The 22130-nt window shown below is 32.3% G+C and overlaps 1 protein-coding gene and 1 pseudogene across 1 annotated transcript in view; both read right to left on the bottom strand.

Moving 5' to 3' along the window:
- Positions 1 to 4446, bottom strand: part of LOC148597767 (uncharacterized) — a 32183-nt gene extending 27737 nt beyond the window's left edge. The window contains exon 1 of the mRNA XM_088562141.1: positions 4374 to 4446. The gene's annotated coding sequence lies outside the window, so the exon portion shown is untranslated. The remainder of the gene's footprint in view (positions 1 to 4373) is intronic.
- A 12082-nt stretch (positions 4447 to 16528) lies between these two features.
- Positions 16529 to 21622, bottom strand: LOC148597766 (uncharacterized; annotated as a pseudogene).
- Positions 21623 to 22130: the final 508 nt, after the last annotated feature.

The following is a 22130-nucleotide window of genomic DNA, read 5'->3' as shown; positions in this document are numbered from 1 at the left end:
AAATGAACAACTGGAACGTATTGTTTGATTGATCGAATGATTGACTGGATTTGTAGATAAAGATAAAGACAGATATTTCTAGCATTTAAGCCAGAGGACGTATGCTTTCAACTAGACTTCTATAATATTGTTTTCTAAAAGTGACCAGGTTCTAAAAGGGAAAGTATTGTGATCACGTCGAAATACTTTGGCTCCACTGCTTTTTTTGCGCCTGTCCCAGGTCAGGAATTTCTGTCTTGTTTCGTTTGCTCTTTAATTTACTTTAATATTTTTGAATGGAGACTATAGGAGCAACAACTTTGCTATACCTGTGTATAATGTTTTCGGGGGACCGCTGCAGCCTGTCAGGTGGTATATAGAGGTTTCCTTGTCGTTCGAAAAAGACCACTGGGTGGCCTTTGGCTGACAGTTTTTATCTCGGTGGGGTTGTTATCTTTTTGACACACTCACTATATCGATTCTCTTTATATTCGGATGTACATGTACAAAGTACTTGTTTTCAATAACTGAAAGTGTGAAAATATGAATACTTTCCACTAATTTAATTTTGTACCTTTCTGTACTAGACAAATAATAGGTAGTGGACTTGTTTGATGTTTATAAGACCCATTAAATTAGGTTAGAAATAAATCTTCGTACATAAAACACATCTCAGTGGCTTCGAGATTACCGTTTAATTCTACAATTCTTCGAAATGCGATAATTGATTAAAATATGTGCTCTTTTCGTATGTGTGACAAAATGTACTTAACTTTCACTTTTTCATGTCTTTTTTGTAAAAAAAATCTTACAAAGTAAAATGAAAAATGTGAATATCATGAATAGTTCTATAAACAGTTAATCCGATTGTTTTTAAATCACATTTAATCTTATTATTACTACAGGATTTGTTATAGATGTGGAAACAAGCCTTGAGACCTGTTGCGTATATTTATTTCTTCAAAGATGGGTTACAATACTTTTTTTAACCATATAAGTCACATAAAATGAAAATCGGATGTTTTGCTGCGCATGCTTAAAAAATTGAAATAAATGAATATGTGTTGCCACTGCCATAGAATGATGCGATGTTTTACAGTTAGATTGCAATAGATTAACACAGAACTATGATTATATAAAATAAAATCTTTAACACATTTTCTCAATACTAAAATAATATCAGATTATTTTACTTTGACGTGACATTTACGACATTAGTAGTTGCACGTAATCACATGACATATCAAACCCTAAATAAGAAATTTTAGTGTCGGCCTCTATAAGAATCAGTCGGCATTTTAATTATGGCATGGAAATAACCATCATTTTGCGAGCGTAATTTATCTATTTAACTTTCAGAATCTAGAAATTAAGACAATAATTACAAATCATTTTTATCAGATAAGCTACAATTGTGTTAATATGTCCTGTTCTACAGGGGCGGATTACATGTACCCTGGAACAAGCTCATTTTGTGGTGGAGCAAAGGTCCCCGGGGTTATTTACCAAACCAGTAGTGAGACCTTGCTGTCCCCAAATTATACCAGAGATATATTAATTATATTCAGCAAAATTTGCAGTATTAAAAATTTCAAAATAGATGAAAAACTTAGGCTTCATTCCTTGTTTTTCACATGGTAGAACCTTTTGGTGATGGGTTTGGTTTCGTAAAAAAACAGATAATCAAAATGCTTTCTTCATTTGTTCAGAATTGAAGAAAAAATCAAGGGAACCGGGATTCGAAAGGAAAACAAAAGTTTATAATCCAAGGATAACGACGAGACAGGGAAAATCGACACAAGCAACAAAAACTATGAAATAATCAAAATAATACGTACAAAGACCAAAGATGCCCGAGGATATTCACCTATCCAACAGTCAAATCTTCTATCCCGGAATTAAAACAGATTTTATTTATCATACTTATCAAAATGTGCGATATTTCAAATTTCAAACTTCTTAAAACACTGAAGCTTCATTTCCTGTATTGTACATGGAAGAATCTCTCGGTGATGGATTTTGTTGCCTATTTTGATAGTCTTGGTTTTGAGTACATTTTATATGGTATTGATGTTTGTGGATTTGGATCATTCTTTATATTTGATTTTAGTGTTTCTGATGAGAGATTAATATTTGAAAAAAACGTGTACAGCACATCGAAATTGTTAAAAAAATATGATTGAAATCTTTGTCGCCAAAATAGCGACAAGTAATACCTGTACATTACTGGTTGTTAGAGCGACATGTCCTGTTTCCATTTCCCACTCTATAATAAGTCATTTTTAACAACAAAAATGATGCTCTGTATTTCAGAAAAATACAGTTAAATGGCATTTTCAGAAATTCATATAAATACCACAAAATATAACTTAAACATAGCCTTTTGACATTGACACTCCCATCCTTGGTAAGGTGCGTTGCAGTTATTTAGTGTATTATTGATTTTATCTTTTGTAAGTCGCAAATATCGTAAATTAGGGATAACTATTGATCCAATAATGTAATAGATCAGAATTCAAGACACATCAGGTCGACATTAGTTAACACGACAAGCAAGTTAAATTCTTACGGCTTACTCGGTTTTTATGATATATACGACAAACCAGTTTAGGGTATTTCAAGACGCATATTCTACAAGTTAACGTTAAAATTCTCAATTTCAATATTGTTAAAATAAGAACAGCCACGGTTAAAGATTATAATTTATGAATCGGAAATGAACAAAGACAAAAATAACACCCAGAAAACGAAAAGAAAACAACCAGAAAAATAGAGGAGACCACTATAATGATATGTCAGAAAGACGAGCAATAGCCGCTATTTACTATCGGGAAAGTTCAAAATGACGAACCAACACAATTTATGAATTCTAAAACCTATTTAACGTTGATACATGAACAATGCGAAATTCAAGTTTTAAGTTAAACGATTTACTCATTTGGATGATTCTTGACGAACGCACCACACATTGGAACAATCCAGGATAAACATACCAGATACTGAAATCCTCCACCGTAAACATACCGCATACTGGAATCATCCACGGTAAACATTCTACATACAGGGAAAGCAATCTTACCAAACATTGTCATCATTCAAGGTAATCTTCCCAAACATTTGGATCATCCAGAGTAAACTAACCGCACTTGGAATCATACAGGGCAACTGTTGCGCACATTGGAATCATCCAGGGCAAACATACCATATCCTGGAATAATCCAGGGCGATCTTACCACAATATCGTGATCATATAGGGTAATCTTATTAACCTTGAAATCATTCAAGACAATCTCTCCAAACATTTGGTTCATCGATGACAAACTAACAACACTTTGGAATCATACAAGGCAACTATAGCACACATTGAAATCATCCAGGGCAAATATACCATTACCATGGATTAATCCAGGGCAATTCTACCAAACATTTAGATCATCTAGAGCACTTTAACTAAACAGTGAGATCATGCAGGGCAAACATACCATAGTATTGAATCATCCAGGTCAATATAGCCAAACTGGAATCATCCAGGGCAATCTAACAGAACATTGCATCATCCAGGGCAATCTAACCAAACATTGAGACCATCCAGGGCAATCGAACTACACATTGAACCATCCAGGGCAATCTAACCAAACATTGAACCATCCAGGGCAATCTAACCAAACATTGAACCATCCAGGGCAATTTAACCAAACATTGAGACCATCCAGGGCAATCTAACCACACATTGAACCATCCAGGGCAATCTAACCAAACATTGAACCATCCAGGGCAATCTAACTGAACATCGAACCATTCAGGGCAATCTAACCAAACATTGAACCATCCAGGGCAATCTAACTGAACATTGAACCATCCAGGGCAATCTAACCAAATATTGAATCATTCAGGGCAATCTTATCACAAAATTAAAGGTTCTAAGAATCACGCAAACTGTGATTCATGGGTGAAAAAGCCTACATATTTTTATTTTTGATATTTTGTTTGAACTGCCGTAGTAAACAGAAATTAACATTCGGATTTACATGTATCCCGTGTTCTTAGGAGATAAAAATTATAAAGAATACATTGTAGATCTCAGAATAAAATTAGATTACTCTGTAAATGACACTCAAGTACAATAAAATCTATTGAATTTGCAATGTCGATCATCTTCTAAGAGCATACAGATTGGAATGAATTATTACACACTTCATAATATAGGCCCATAAAACAACTTAATTACAAAAATAAAAATATGTAGCCTTTTTGGGTGTATTACATTTTTCACATTTTGCACGATTCTTTCAAAGACGACTACTTCACTGCTCATCGCACAATTATGTTATTCGAAGTATATATCTGCTGCATTACATATGTTTTAGGTAGAAACAAAGTTTACAAAAACTCACCTTTGTCGGAGTTGTCCTTGACAAATTTCCAGGCATTCAATGAATTATCTAAACTAACCAACAAACTACAAGTAATTGCTATTTTTAATGATTGATAATACTAACAACATATGTCGTAGTTATTGACACCTGCAATAAACCAAATATTGTCAGAGGGAATTAAGTCTGTATGACATTTACAAAAATGGGAGAGCTATCATAGTTTGTAATATAGTTATTAATTGATGAAGGAAATGACAAAGTTTACATATATGAGCAAAAATAGTGACTACAAAAGTTTTTTGGTTGTCATCATGACATCGTGGACCGTGATGGTGCGACCATTTGGTCACTAGAATAGAATCTATTCACCGTTTCCTAGTTTTCCTAATTCGATAAACCTGGACGAAACATTTATATGAACATCTTGGCGAATCTTTCTGGAAAAGAAATGGACGCTTATACTACTACTGCTTTTATATTGTAGTTGATTTCATGTTATTTCTTTGTAAGTGTTGTTTTGATTATTTCACATTTTTTCGTGTTTTATTTCTTTCCTGTTTTCCCTCGTACATGTTATTTCGACTACCATTTTAATCATAGGTTCCTTGATTTCAGTTTTTGTTAAACAAAAATAAGGATACTGCTTGTATTTGTATTTACAATTAAGCTAACACATAGGTTTTATATATCTCTTATATATTATTTAAATGTTTTCTAGTTTCTTTTTTGAAACCTTTTTCATTTTACCATTTAATTGTCGTCTTCTCCATTGAACTCAAAGTTTTGTTCACCCCTTGGAGTAATTTACGATATTTTACTTTATTTGTGTTATAATGTTATTATCGAATAAAGCGTCCTCTCCTTGTCTAGAAATCACTGTCGAGTTGCTCATGAAAAGTAAAGTCCGGGGTAGACGAAAGAGGAAAGGAAAATTATAACACATAGAACAAATCGTTCTTGTGGTGCAGTTTGATAAACCGTAACGATCCACAAGTTCCTGAATCCATATAACTTCTTTAGTGATGACTTCAATATTGTAACAACATAACCCTGTTCCAGAAGCCTTATTGTAAGAAATCTAGTGCAGTACAAAAAGTCTGTGTAGTTACGGCAAGCTTAAGCATAACGTTTTACTTGTGATATGAAAACTCTATATGCAGTTGTAGAAGGGATGTTGCATAAGATGAAAGGAAAGTTGACAATACGGTATAAAAAGTAATTGCGTTTGTTGTATGCTTGGTCAATAGCTTTCCTTTTACATCGATTTTTATTTGTAGAACAAGATAGGCTTACTTCACAGCGTCTGTGGTATCCATTATCTCAAGTTTAAATGTGTAAAATGTCCGATACTAGGATTGTTTAAAGTAAGTGTTCTGAATTTTTGGTTTCCCTACACATGACATATATTAATATTGAATTATTTTACGTAGAATAATTTAACACTCGAAATAAAAACTTACTAACGTTTACTTCTGGTTGGTTAGCAAGAGTTTATAAAAGTGATATTTTATTAACGTGGAAAAGTATAAAATGGGAGTTGTAAAAAAGGACGACATGAAAAATGAAATACTATATAAATTGATAACATCCACTATTTCGAAAACTACATCGAAACAAATTATTTTTTCTGTCTTACATGAAAGGGATACTGTTAAGGTATTATTATTTAACCCCACCGCAAATATAATGCAGCCGCCCAAAATCAGGAAAACTTGGTCATTAATGTTTCCTTGCGTCGCTATATTACTTTTTAATTCGATCTTCAGCAATGTTACCGAACTTAAAAGCTTGTGTAGTGTTTACCTATTGTTGAAGACCTTTAGGTGATCCCTAAAAGTAAGTAATATCTTGGATTTAGGATATATGCTGGTGGAATTCGCGCGTTTCTCCATATCCATTTTTTTTGTCAAATAAGTAAATTAGTTATTAGTAGTCATTATTTAGTAATATTATTTTTGAAACAGAAGAAAGATAACTCTATTGCATTTAAGGAAGAGTAATCAAGGGAACCAAGGTTATAGCGGTAATCAAAAGAATATAATCCAGGGACCAGACATGGATAACAGACACACACAACCAAGAACAAAAGGAACTAAAATCATACATACAAAGTAACAAAAGTAAATGAGCAACTCGGACTCCACTAAAAACTAGGAGGATGGACCAGGTGCACCGGTAGGGTAAGCGTCCTCTGCTTTTCTAGAAACACCCGCCGAGTTGCTCATAAATAGTCAAGTCCGGGGTAGACAAACGAGGAAAGGTAAACTATGACCCGTTGAATAAATCAGTTTTCATGATGCTGATGGATACATCATAAAGATCCACGAGTTCATGATGACGACCATAAAACTTCTGTAGTGATGACTTCAATCTTGTAGCAACATAACCCTGTTCCAGAAGCCTATTTGTTAGAGTTCTAGCGCGATACAAAAAGTCTGCGTCGTTTTGGCAATCTCTGGCATAACGTACGAGTTGTGATATGAACACTCCATACGCAGGAGCCGAAGGGATGTTGCCACAGATGAAAGGAAAGTTGACAATTCTGAATGAAAAGTCATCACGTTTGTCGTAAAGTTTGGTCAATAGTTTTCCTTTACCATCGATTTCTAAGTGAAGGTCAAGATATGAGACTGACTTCGCAGTGTCTGTATTATCCTTTATCTCAAGTTCTTTTGGGTTGATGCGATGTATGAAATCCCCGAAATTAGGATTGTTTAAAGATATTACGCCATCTATATAGCGGAAACTGAGATTGAAGGATCTAGCCAAACGACATTCTTTCTTTCTGATCAAATCAGCTATAAAGTCAGCCTCATAAGAGTGAAGAAATAGGTCAGCAAGTAAAGGAGCACAATTTGTTCCCATTGGAATGCAGACCGTTTGTTGAAAAACACGTCCACCACACTGGACAAATATGTTGTCGATTAAAAATTCCAGCATTTTGTAAACATCTTCCTCTGTATATTTGGAAGATAATTTGGAATTATTTCTTACAAAGTATGAGGAATCTCTACCAAGAACTATATATTTGTATCTAGGTGTACCATTTTTTTTGGAAAAACAACGATGTATAATGTTTTTAAGTCGGGATTTAAACTGAGTATGGGGAATAGAAGTATACAGTGTCGAAAAATCATAGGTTTTAATGCTGTTATATTCGGATAATAGTATTGAACTGATTGTCTCCAAAAGATCTTTCGAATTTTTCAGGATCCACATTTAATTAATGCCACTACGGGAGTAACAAGTGTTGTGGTAGGACTGTAGACCCTCTTTGACAGTTGTGAGTATAGAAGTTAAAAGTTTTGAAAGCGGTTCTGCAATAGCCTTTTATAATTGAAAATTTTGGATGCAATGGGTGAAGTATAGGAATATGAAATAATTGGTATGGATTTGTCTTTGAAATATGGGGGAATTTTGTTGGTAACGTTTTTGTGATGGAGGATGTTAGCCAAATTAATTGCATCTATACCTTTGTTGACAAACGGAAGTGGAAGAAATGATCGTTTTTCTTCATCTTGACTTTTCACACAAACTGGTTTAAAGAGTCTGTGGAAACCAATATCCAAAATGATGGCAACAAGTCTGTATAATGATGAGGTGGGGTTAGAAACAGGAGTGTCAAGACTTGTTTTGTAAAGGGAGTGTAGTAGAGTGAGAGGTATAGAATAAAGTTTGGTTCTAATGTGATGAAGTCCAAGAGGTTTTTGTATGAAAGGAAGGAGACCATCTATGGAGACATCATGTAACTTAGGTGACGTATAGTGGCGATGGCCATGACTCCTTTCCCGTCTTGGATTTTTGTCAAATAAATTCATCACATTCATGCTATTGTTATATTGGCTTGAAAGGTTTCCTATACTTTTGATGTTGTCATTGCATCCGTAAGGTATTGCAGTACCTAGTCTGCGTATCCAGTACTCCTCTCTTTCCCTACGATAGTTTTTACTTAGAACGGGACTGTTCGTAGGATGGTAATTTTTTTCTAAAACACGAACTTTCATGGAGAGGACTGAATGATCTTGTTGATTAAAGTGTTCATAAACTGTCGGGAATTTGGTGGTGTTAATTCCCGAACGATGACCGCACATTCTTTTATTTAATCGTTCTTGCGTTTCTCCGACATATATTAAACCACATAAGTTGCATTCTAATCCATATATTAAGTTTGTTGATTTGCAACTTAAGTCATCATGACTTCTTGTATGGAAGGTTTTGTTTGTAAGGGAACTGGAGAAGTAAGGGTCGGTTATAAGAATGTTGCATGTTTTGCAATTTTTAATACCACATTTTGATATGGTAGAATGTGGTTCGTCATCGTTTTAGTCAAATATATCGTTTAAAGTGATGGAACATGGTTTGATTATTTTAAAATAGTCAGAATTTTTGTACTGGAATAGGTAATTGTTTATTGTTTGTTTTCGAATTTTCCTATTGTTGTACATGTAAAACATCAATATAAACATACTAATAATTGATAAATTCTTGTGACAAATTTTCGCCTTTAAACATATTATTTGTACATACCTGTCCAAATCATCTGTTGTTTTATTCGTTATTCTTATCTTAATGAGTGTCACAAATAACATTGAATTTCTTTCATAGCCATTTTTTTCGACGTTTGCCATTAAGTGTATTTTTATTTCTGTGATGGCTTAACTATGGAAACGTATTTAGGACATTCACTTGTTCCGATCCTCGATATATTCAGCATTCTTATCTCTTAAAATTCACCTTTTTCGCCAAATAATTCATGATATCGACAAAAATTAACACGGTTGTCGATATCGAGATGTATTTCGAATTTTGTCGATTTCTTTACTATCGACACCTTCACTTGTTGTATAACAATTCTATATAAAAAATATATCGACATAGAATATTTGTCGATTTGTATTATTTGCTTGTAATATAAATCGATTTAAATCGGTAAAATTTATATCAATATATATTAATGTTTTTGAACATTGCGACACAAATAATATCGACAAAATCACGTTTTATACATTTCATCGCATTTTTTAACTCCAGTTGTTGCGAAAAATGTGAATATGACGGGATAAAAATGTCGAGAACCACCTCAAGAAAATGTCTTAAATACATTTCCATATTTAACACATATTAAATTGCATTTTTTTTATTTGGAGCGTTTTTCTGTGCTTCCCGTATTAACTATAATTCATTACGTTACAAATAAGTAAGCGGAATATAAGTTTTGAATAAAATGTACAGAAAAATGTGGTTTTCATATTACAAAAGATATATGTAATAGGTCATAAATAATGGCCCTTGAAAGTACATAGTTGTCCTCGATGTTGTCGTGGAAACTACTCATGGTGTTAGTTAGGGGTCGTAATGCTACTCTGTGAGTGATTCTTGTGATTACTTTGCATTGCATAATTTATTTATCAGATATTTTGTTTTCGAATGTTGGCCTTTGACACTTTTTCTAACATTCTCATTATTTATATATACATATCAAGGTCATTTCAAGGTTGCCTCCCTTTTGTCGTGTTAACCTTTCATCTAGCATATACAGGGTACAATTTTATTTCAAAAATTAGGATTATAAGACAAAATTGACATGTATTCTGGTATATTGTATTTCAAGTTTGTCTCCCTTTTGTCATCTTTGGATTTTATCGGAAATATAAAATAAACACACAAAGTGATACACTAAATGTACAAATAATTTAAAAAAAGGTTTTAAATAACGCAGATTATAATATTTCAGTGGCGGATCCATACAAGCCGGATAATGAGATAAAGGTTCTGGAAGTAATATATGGTTAGGACAATTCTGAAAATTTGGTTTCACTTTGTTGAAATAAAGCTGAGGGAGTCCGCAGAGAAATTTTGAGTAGTTTGTCATAAGAAAGTATTGAACTTTAGTACAAATCAGGAGTGTATTTTCAAAACTAATAGCCAAATACTATGTTTTATAAAATAGCAGGCACTAAGACACTAGCACAGGATGAAAGCATATATGGAGGAGATGGAAAAGGGGGGAAAAATAACACCCTTTTCGATTAATGTTCTCACAATAGACCCTTTTGTGCTAATTTTCGTGCATGCGCATAACTACTTCCGCGAGGACTAAAACAACAATGGCTACTCGAGAGAAATTGAAGAAATTAACAAAAGTTAATTTAAAAAAGCTTTGTAGTGAAATTGGTTTATCAGAATCCGGACAAAAAGAAGAGCTTATTTCAGGCATTCTAACTGATCAGGTTTCATCGAGTTCTTTAACCCCTGTCATCCAATGTAGGGATTTTCAAGCCTACCCTAGAAGATGAAAACTTGCCCCCATTTAATAACGTTGTATATTCCTTAGTCAAGGAAGTAGAAGAACTCCCGAATCCCACGTTCATTGACATATATAATTTTATGATTGCCCGTGACATGGAAGACTCGGGGCGAACAGTAATGAACTTTAAGGGAATGGACAAGGCTATTCGACATTTTGAGGCAGGGGATATTCAGGATATTTTTGTCTCTAAGGTACATGTACACATACTTTTTGAATGTTTTTCAAAAAATTGTCACTTTTGTTCACCATATTACTGCACCTTGTATTTGAACTTTTTCACCTGTTAATTTTGTTAAGGTTTGTATGCAGTATATTGTATATATAACCAGGGAGGGTATATATACATGTACATGTACACTCATATGTAGCCGTCCGTGGGAGACCCGACAGGGTAGTAAAGGATGTAAAAAAACCCTTATTAGTAGACATATGTACATGTATTTATATCTATTCAAAGACTCTGCTAAATCCCCTTAAGTAAACTAATATGTAGTGCTACATTTCAAGTCATTTGTATGTAACCAGGTAGGGGATATACTACTCCAGCAGTGATAGAGATTGTCTGGCAAGCTATTTTTATTACATGGCCCTTTGATAGAGCATAGAATTACATACAAATGATTGACACATTGTCAATTGTGATAGAAAATTTCAATTCAGAACTGGGGCAGAACCGGTGTTTTTGAACCTAAATAAAGAGAATATTCAGAATTATAATCATATGTAATTTCTTATGAGTAAAATGTTCTCGGGAGAAATATACAATTAGATTCAGAATTAGTATCCAAATTTCTGAAATTGTACATTTAAACATTTTAAATAAATGTCTCCATTTGCTCATTACATATATAATGAAGGGCATTCAATTATATTTATCATAATAAGTATTTTTCATCCTAAACTTTATCTAATGAATAACACTGACATTATCTCAATGATCTATTCCCTTTTGTTGGTCTGTATCAACTATTAAAGGGTGAAGTCTTATTTACAGATTGATTGTCTACTAATTCCTTCAAATTCAAGTTATTTTTCTATACAAAATGAAATTTTAAATGAACAAAGAAAATTATTATCCTCGTGCAGATTTTAAACGTTATCTCAATGAGCATCCAAAACAGCATTATAACCGTGAAATAACTTGTCAGTGATCATGTTTGTAATTTGCTGTAGTCAATATTTTTTGTTTCAAGCTTTATAAGAATAAATTCAATTCAAGGTAGCCATAAATTAGCCTTATGTCGAATAATATTTTGCTGGTGCAAACGGAGGAGATTTCCCGGTGACTCCACCAGATACATGCATTCATACATTTACCGGTAGTCTGTTTAGTTACCATGTAGTATACAACTGATAAGCTTCTATATGCCATTATTTTATTATCTATACATAAGAACAAATATATACTATGTTTATGTTTATATAGATTATAAGTACAGTGATATATATTATAAGTACAGTGGTATATATTAAGGCCACTTGCCTCCATGAAAAAAGGGAAGTACGCAGTCTACGTACGTATTACAACTTCTGATAACTGTGTTGTGCAGTATGCATATTGCCAATGCCCAATTCGGTATGTTTACAATTAAAAATCTCAAGACAAAATAATTCTGACATCCTAATGGTTTAAAGTTGTAACTATATAAAGACATACATGTACATACCTATACAATGACTAAATTATTTTTGCCAGAAATTTTGGAATCATGTAAATCTTTAGAATCTTCATGTTGAAGACATTGAATCTTTAGACTTTTTTTTCAATTTCAAGTTTTTGTTATATACTTGTACATGTACACGGAAGAAAAGTATTAAGAGCAATTATTGCTTCTGTTAATGCAAGAAGGTAAATCTATAATTAATTTTACTTAAGTTAGCAGTAGTATGCAAAGTATGCCATAAGTAAGGAATGTTTCTGTTTTTGAACAGGTTATTTTGTACAACCTAATCAAAAAATAGAAATGTACCAATTAATTCTATTTCTTATTTATGGATTGTTGACACATCAATGGTGTCATAGTGCCAAACCAGGTTGTAGAGAAATAAATGTACCTGCTCTGCTCAAAGAGAATCAACTAATCAGAATGCTTAATACAAATCAAATTGAATTATTGTTCAATAATCAATAAGTATGCACATAAATGTTACTTATATTATAAAGTTTAGGTCAGGCATGCAGTCATGTTGGGGAACTGTTGTTTGCTTTAAATGGGTACATATAGCTGCACTTCTTCAAAATGTAAATGGGTTGTTCCTAGACAACAGAAACAAGATCCTGTTCCTGTCAATAATTTGACATTTAAGAAATCGGAGACCAAGACCAGTATTCAGGAATTTGATCCAAGACATCAAGAAGACAAAAACACCTACTCTAGTTTGGTATTGAAGAATCTAAAAGACTTAAAGAAAGTCTTCCCAAATACAGGTATTGCCTTGTTAAAAAAGTACATGCACTGCTAATGAAACAATTGTTTGATTTTGATAGAGGACAGAAAAAACTAGAAGGTATGTTTATCACAGGAACCCCCGCAATTTGGGGATAAGAAATGCCTAAATATATGCATATATACATATTGTATCTGGCCACATAGTGTCATGAAATTCTGTTTGGTTATGTCAGACTAGTTGCGATGTGAAAAAGAGGACCGACGGACGTGTTAATGGACACATAAAAAATGTTAATACCCCCATAACAATCCCTAACTTTGTTGCTTGGGATATATTTCTGACAAAAATAACAAAGTCTAACTATCACCCAGTTCTGTAATATTTTATGAAAATCAAGATCCTATGACCTTGCACACCATCATCATATAAAGAAACATCCTGCAAAAATATTTTAGATGAAGAGATAGCCATACAAGCCATATAGCCCTATTTCTGATGAAAATGACTAAGTCTAACTTTCACCAATTTCCGTAATATTTCACGAAAAATCAAGATCTATGACGTTGCACATTATGTGTAAAAACATCCTGCAAAAAATGTTTTAGATGTAGTTCAAAATCTACGGAAAGAGATAACCATTCAATCCATATAGTCCTATTTTTGACGAAAATAATTAAATTTAACTTTCACCAATTTCTGTAATATTTCACGAAAATTAAAATCATTTGACCCTGCACACCTTCATCACATGTAAAAATATGCTGTAAAATATTTTAGATGTAGTTCAAAATCTGTATGAGGAGATAGCCGAACAAGCCATATATCCCTGTTTCTGAGTAAAATAACAAGTGTAAATATCACCAATTTCTGTAAAATTTCACGAAAATCAATATCCTTTGACCCTGCACACCTTCATCATGTGTAGAAATATCCTGTAAAATATTTTAGATATAGTTCAAAAACTGTATGAGGAGGTAGCAAGACAAGACAGTTTGTCGCGGGGCATAAAAATTAGTTTCAATGTACATGAAAAAAATAAAAAGTTATTATGGTAGATATAAATATTTTAATGTGAAGAAAACTTCCTAGGCAATCAACTCCCCTTTTTAGTTAAATCTCTTGTATTTTTCTATCGTCCAAATTCTGTTCTACAATGTATATGCAATGAGCTAATTTGGTAATCAAAAACTTGGTATATCACTTTAAATATTTTTTTCTATTCTAAAAGGGAGTCAGCAGCAATCAAAACAATTTCATCATCACCATTCTAGCTTTGACTGTAATGCTTTGTTACATGTACATGTTATTGTATTACTCCGGTATTGCTCTGGTCAGTAGTACAAGAACATCAAATATTCACCTACAACATTTTGCAAAGTAAAATAAAACCCTATGATATTATTGGGCTAATCAAGTAGGGACCCCATTGTTTAGAACCCTTTTTGTTGGAAATTTTGCTAAATTTACAGAGTAGCTTGAATCCCCTATTTATGAATATCTAGATCTGCTTCTCGTCTTGTGATGAAAAACGTCCACCCATTCATCCTTATGGATTATAATGGTTTTAAGCACACATGTACCCTTGAAAAAAAACTTTTTTTCAGGAATTGCTCATTTGTGGAACATACCTGATGATGCTCCATTTATGGAAAATGAAGAAACAGTAATTTCTGATGAAGACATATTGACAAATAACATGTTAAAGGTGATTTTTTTTCCACTGATAACAGTTAGTTTCTACTGAATTAACAAAACATTTCGACTTACCTTTCTTTCCTTTATTAATGATAAAAAATAAGGTCAAAATGTATTTGTAGTAGAAATGCAGAAATATTGATGCTTTAACATTGTAACAATTTTATTTTAAAGTGTATCACATGAAAGTGATATCTACCGGAAGCACTAATTTAGTATCAGGCTAAAAACCACTAATTCCACTTCCCATGGGCTTCTATGCTAATTTCACAATATTCAATGGCTTCTCTGGACTTTACCTTAACTTTAACCTGCAGAGGACTATATATCAGCATGATTCTACATATGTCAGCTCACAATCCTCAGAATGGCATGTGGGGTTAACAGACTTGCAGTGCAGTACTGGTCACCGGAAATGAAGTGTCTATGAATAGCATGGGAAATCCCAGTGTTTTCACAAGATAGGGTATATTTAGAAATCATTATGGAGATTAGGTTTCACATCACAAGAAGCAAAATGCTCCTATAAAATGTACAGAAATGTTTTTTCTTTCAGAAACTGTTTAAATTTTTTAAATGAGATAAGAACTTTTTTCACAGCACTATGAGGAACAGGTGTAATTTCTGCGTAGGACTTTTTTTGCGTACGTTCTAAATGCTCATTGGTTGAATTGGTGGTCTGTAACCTATCATCATTAAGAATCCAGTAGAAATCTAGCAAAAGTCCACCAGCTTTTCGTGCCCCAATCTTTAAGTTTAAGAGGAAGATTTAATGCAGTTACCTAACTTAAAGTTTTAAATAATGACATTTATATATATTTTTTTAAAAGTTCCTCCAGTATCCATCAGTGAAAAATTGGTAGAACACATTGAAAAAATTACAAGGAAGCAAAGAGAGTCAGAGTTGTGGAAGGAGCTCCATAGAGGACAAATCACAAGTTCAATTTTTAGATCGGTAAAGAAAGCTGGGTCCAGACCTAAATCATTGGTGTCCCAGATCATCCATTGATCAAACCTAGATAGACAAGAAATAAGTGATTAACCTTGAATATGTAATGTCTAACTGTTTTATCATAATTTTATCCTCCTAAACTGTTTAATGGATTTTAATGAAATTTTGATATTAAATCTAGGAATCAAATCTAGAAAAGATCTCTGAAGGGAGGTAATCCATCAACATGGTGTAGATATTAAAGGCTTGTAAGAGCAACTTTTGAACACAATTACATTGCCGAAGTTCAAGGAGAGATGGCAATGAAATGACTTTCATTGTGTGATTTTGTTGTTTGGACGGCATCAAAAGAAAACAACATATTCATAGAAAGAATTAATTTTGATAAAGAATATGTTGTAATATTGATGTCAAAATTAGTTGAATTTTACATATCTTTCGTAGTTCCAAATTTGTTAGAAAATAATTAAGTGAAGAAAAATGTTCCTTTTTATATTATACATGTACAATAGATATCTATTCACTATGCACCGTCATAAAATAAATTTAAAATAACTGATATATTTCCACAAGAGAAATTAAAACAAACAATGACAAATGAATGCTCAAAATTTGCAGTGAATCAAGATTAAAATGGAGAAGAATTACATCCAATGAAACATTATAACAACACCATAGCACTATTAATCATAACATGTAATTCCCTTATATTAACAGTGCACAATTAATCAAATTTTTAACAGGTTACATAAAACAACAGGCTTGGGCCAGCTTCTAAGCTTATAAGTAAAATCTACAATACTAAAACATTAAAAAAAACCTTCTTCATTTCATCAAAGGAACATCAAAGTTCGTAAGCCATCAAATAACCTGAAAAATCTTAGTAGATAATGGCGCAATTTGCAAAGGTAATATACCATCTAGTATGTGATAATTCTTAACTTTACCGTTACTTCTTTCTACATGTATTCTTAAGACCTCTGTAGTGGAAAATGTGCAGAAGCACCTCGAAAAGGAGGAATTTTCAACGTACACTTTTGTTTTTCTAACAAATCTTTTATAGTAAATTCCTTATCAGCCATAACACTATCACCTTCCTGCAACAATTCTAAAACACCTGATTCCATAGTGATCTGCCGATTAGATACCCTACCTCCCCATCCTTCTGATGCAAAAGAAATAACCCCTGATGGAGTAATTCCAACCAAAAATTTAAAAGTATTATGGTGCTTGTATGCAGAAAACTAACATACTGATTAATAATGCTGTGTGCTCTCTGCACAAAAATTTCTGTACAGTCTAATATAATTCTAGCAGAAGGATATTTGTTCTTAAAACTGTTAGGCATGTTTCTATCAATAATTTCTCTAGTAGGAAATAGATTTAAAATTTTCAGTTCATAATGTAGGAGACAAATCCAGGTTGAAAAATATTTAAATGTTGCTTAAAATACTGTTTTTACTCAACCTTGAAGTACTCATATAATGAATATTTTAATCTGTAATTTTAACAACCTAAGTAGGCTATGAAATATGTTCATAAACAAGTTACTTAGAGCTATGAAAAATATAATTTACATGTTCATTATTTTGCCTATATTATTATTACAGCCTTTTATGCTATACATTGTATATAGCTGTAGTAATCAAGATTGTAATGCTTTTTTTAGACAGCTCCTGTTGTAATTAAATAAATCTTTTTTTCCCTGACTAATGCTTTTATCAAAAAGATCCAGTTTGACTATTACAACAAATCAGTCAAGAATCAACAGCAACTCTGACTATCATTATTTAAGTAGCAGTCTTTATAAAAATCAGACAGGAGGTGATTCACGTAAATGTATGTCAAAATGTCATCGAATGCACTTTTTGTTTTTAATATTAAGAAAACAGCTACATACCACATAATCAGTCTTAAAATTCCCAACGATGTAAGAACTGTCAAATTTGCGAAGCAAACTTTTGGTTGTCCCTCCTTCTGAGACGTTTGTATATATATAACAAGAATAGGTATGATGTATAAGTCAAAGAGAAAACAACCCCACCAAGTTGAAAATGTCAACCTGGTGCGGTTTTATATATATATATATATATGAAATTGGTCCTTTGTCAAAGTTATCATTCTTAATTTCGATTGATTTAGTTGAATTTAATGGAAGATGAATGTATGGTTTCCCAAAAGTACAGACCTAATTTACAAACGCAACTACCATTAAGTAAAAATATAGGATATATGTAGACTGAAAAACTAATGTTTGTGCAGTGGTGTACAAAGAAAATATCTTCCACCATAAGAAGAGTCTTAATTTTATACTGAAAGGCCCTTAAATAAAACAAAAATAGTTAACATTATACATACTGTAGCGGCTAGGGGTGCTACTAGTTTATATATATATATATATGTGTGTGTGTGTGTGTGTGTGTGTGTGTGTGTGTGTGTGTGTGTGTGTGTGTGTGACTGAAATGCAGACACTCACTATGTTGGGGTTATTGACCTTGGATTTACAGTAACTGAGATCTAGTGAAACAACATATCATAAGTATTCACTCATTCACTTTTATCATTCACTTTTATCATATTATATTTAGTACATGTGGCAAGAATCCATTGTAGTACCAAAATATATCTTCAATACTTAAAGATAGTACAATGAATAATCATAGGTTCCTTACCCATGAAATTACAATAAAATTAAAAATATGCATGGGAAAATATCTGAGTTGAGTCCTGCTAAAACAAATATTAATTTAGAAAAATATTTTTTGATTTGATAAGAGTTGTCAGAAAACCTTATTCTGACTATAATATAATTTAAATGACTGGTTTATCACCAATTCATTTAACCAATAGTACTTCTCAACTCCTCGTTGAGGTTGTACGATGAAAAGTTTATTTGTACAAATATTGGCCTCCAATATAATTACATTTTTAGAATAGTTTCTTGCCTCCAGAAAACTACCTTAAATCCAAATATCTCCTATTTATTACTATTTCAAAAATATACTGATGATTGGCAAAGTTCTATGCAATTGATATTTAATTAACTTAAGCTTTGCCTGCGAAAGTTCAGAATTTAACTATATTTATAATAAACCAAAATTTCTAATTTACCATTATCCTTGACTTTTCTCTTAAAAGATTAACAAAAAATATACATTTGAAGTAAAAATAAATACTCATTCTTTAAAAATATAGCTCTTAAAAAAATACTAAAGTTTACAGCCAAAGGTTTCAGCAAGACTAATTTTTTAGCGTAATAACGTCACTTGTTGGAAGACGTGCGTTGTTGGAAAAACGTTCACTTCCAACAAGTTCACAAATATTTTAATAAGAATTTATAAGAGTAATCAAGGGAACCAAGGTTATAGCGGTAATCAAAAGAAAGTAATCCAGATAAAATACAATAATATTCTAATTGTACATTATTTTAACAATAAAAACATTCTATGATGCAAAACATATTTGTTTTATATTTTGTTAAAAGTACATTTCTACTATGAGTAAAATACATTGCGCAACCGGAAGTGTAACTTGAAAACGAAAGTACAACGAGTGTTCAGAACCGGTGAACAAAAATGACAAATATCACCAATTAGTGTGAGTAAAATCAGCGAAATACATGATACTTTGTTCCTAAATACTATGTGTATGAACGTTATTACTTTAAAAAGACTTGACAACTCTCGAATCAGTTTTTATTGAAAAATTGACTCTTCTGAGTTGCGAGATTCTACATGTGGCGCAGTTCATTCATATGACCAGAAGATGCTAGTAATTACTATGTACGTTCCCTATTTCCATGATTTAATGCGAAAAAATATCGAGACTCGTATAACAACTTATTCAAAGAAAGCAACAAAAACTACAGAGTTTGATGTTTACAAAACTACAACAAATATGCGTAAAAGCCGTTCAACAATGGATTATTCAACTGTAAAAGGACTAAACACATGGTGACCACGTGGTTTGCAGCAGATGAACAAGTGGACACAAGTGGTATCTACTTCAATATTTGTGATAATTATATTTTATAATAATTTCTACCTAGCAAATCTTGTAAAAATTGATATGGCAGATATGAATCAAAATGAAAATACATGTCATGTCATGTACAGATATAATGAAGTACAGATTTTAGATCTGTTCATTTACTAAAACAGTGTTGCACATCACTATGGCAAATTATGATTGGATATATAGAAAGTATTTGTATTCGGCTCAGAAGGGGAGTAACTGCTCGACAGAGCTTCGCAGTTACTTCCCATTCCTTAGCCTCATACAAATACTTTCTATATTTTTTATAATACACTAATATTGTATATACATGTTTTTTTGTATAAATATACAATACCCTGATATTGAATTGCAATAAATGATTTCTGTAATAAATAAGTACAAATTTGTTTAATTATAATTTAACCCTATTGTGCCACTCAAAAACAAGCTCATGTTTAAAATGGTGTTTGAAGATGACTACCACAGCTGAGAAAGACTCGTGATTTAATGAAAGAGATAGTGAAAATCATTGAGATTTGCAAAAATTAAGTACAAACCATACCAAATAGGATACTTGATAAGACACTTTTGACTGCTAGAGCAATATCAATTCTATGTAACATGTCCTTTTTACAACATGATTTTCAAAATTACCTTGAAAGTTTCAAAAGAGATATTTTACAAAAGTTACACAGAGCAGAAAGAGTTAAATTGATTTAATCACCCAAGTTTTTCATCTTGTTTTTTCTAAATTCTTTCACCTTCCTATTTTAAAAAGTGGAAAGTTTCCAATCCATCTAAATCAGTTAACTCTAAGGTAGTATAACATTTTTTTTGTTTTCGGCAATGACAGTGATGTCATCGTTCTCCAATACAAGTTCTGTTGAATCATTGCCTTCAATATGCATATAATTATGGTCTGTTCTAGAACATAGGACAATGAATTTCTCCTGCTCCGTTCTTCTCCTTTCACTCTCAATTTCATCCTTAAATGAAAATACTGAAAATATTCAAAATTGTACAATGACTTTTAGTGGAAGGAATGTTTTTCATCTTCATCTAGCTAATTGTACCTTCTATAACTGGAAAGTCATAAAATAAGCAAAACAATCGTGGGATAGAAGACAATGTTTAGTTAGATGTGTTGTCCTCATATGTCTGAAGTTATTTATTTATTATTAAATTGAGTAACAGTAGTTATTTAAGAATTGACACCTAGGTAAGTATTTTTAAGCAAATCTTTTGAGTTCTTTTTGACAAAATTACCAAATAAGATACATGTACCTCCTCCTCTGAAGAGATAAAATTCTCTAGAATAGTACCTTTTCAAACTTTTGTAAGGTTATTATGAGTAAAAATTCATATGAGTACCACAAATGGGGTTTACTTCCAATGTCAGGACATTTCCCATCCTGTTAGAAAATGAACTTAACTGATACCAGGAAATACATTTAAAAAATAAATATAAAATTGTGTCACTTGCTGTCACATATTTCAAACATAAGACCTTTTATGACCTTTCATTCCACAGTTATGTAAACAAATCACTACATGTAAAGTATATAAGATTAACGAAATTGTAAATCTTGATATTATGGTTACTTACCTTCTAATTCTACTTACCAAGCATTAAGACACACTAAAATGGTACCTTGATTGGCATCATGAACATAACAGGAGGTGATGAAAATGAAAATGCCGCAAATGATCAACATAAAGTTTGCTTGAATCAAACCCAAGTCAAACATGAACATTTTTCAGTTGCAACAAATCAAAGTAACAGAACACCAGTGATCAATCATGCATGGTGCTAAAAAAATCAAACTTGTGATACATATATATATACATATCATGCCTTTGTGAGACTGGTTTTATTCATTCAAGTTTTTCATGCACAGTTACATTACCTTGACTGGATACCATTTTACCACCTTACATGTTAACTACATGTATGATAAAAAAAAGTTTGCATAAGACATAGTTATTTCAACAAAACTAAATAGTTTGTATAGGTTCATTAAAGATTTCAGATCCTAAAGTACAATATATAGATCTACATTAACCAAAAACCTGGTGTAACAATAGATTTTCATTGAATGAAATGTAACTTTGAGGCATAGCGGTGAACAACTGAAGTATTTTTTTTCTTACCTTGAACAGTGCCCTCTTACACAGTCTAGTTTCTCTTGCCAAATCAGACGCTGTGGCCTGTTTCTCCTTGTAGGCAAAGACGGTAGGCGTGTAGTTAGGATTTCCAGGTTTATCTCCGTGTCAGTTGTCAATGAAATGGGCTGAGCAGATGTAACTGGCCTCTGTTGGTGTCCAGTCTGCTCTGTTCAGCACCTTAATCCACGCTCTTCTTTTCCTCTTGTCTTTAGGGAAACGGAAAAAGGAAATTCTTTTCTCTTTAGATTCAGAAGTCTGTGTATTA

Source organism: Perna viridis, chromosome 14, assembly GCF_037379345.1.
Source record: "Perna viridis isolate PV_CMFRI_1.1 ecotype Kerala chromosome 14, ASM3737934v1, whole genome shotgun sequence".
Taxonomy (NCBI): domain Eukaryota; kingdom Metazoa; phylum Mollusca; class Bivalvia; order Mytilida; family Mytilidae; genus Perna; species Perna viridis.
The sequence above is the reverse complement of the archived record's forward strand: the minus strand, read 5'-3'. Positions and strand labels throughout refer to the sequence as shown.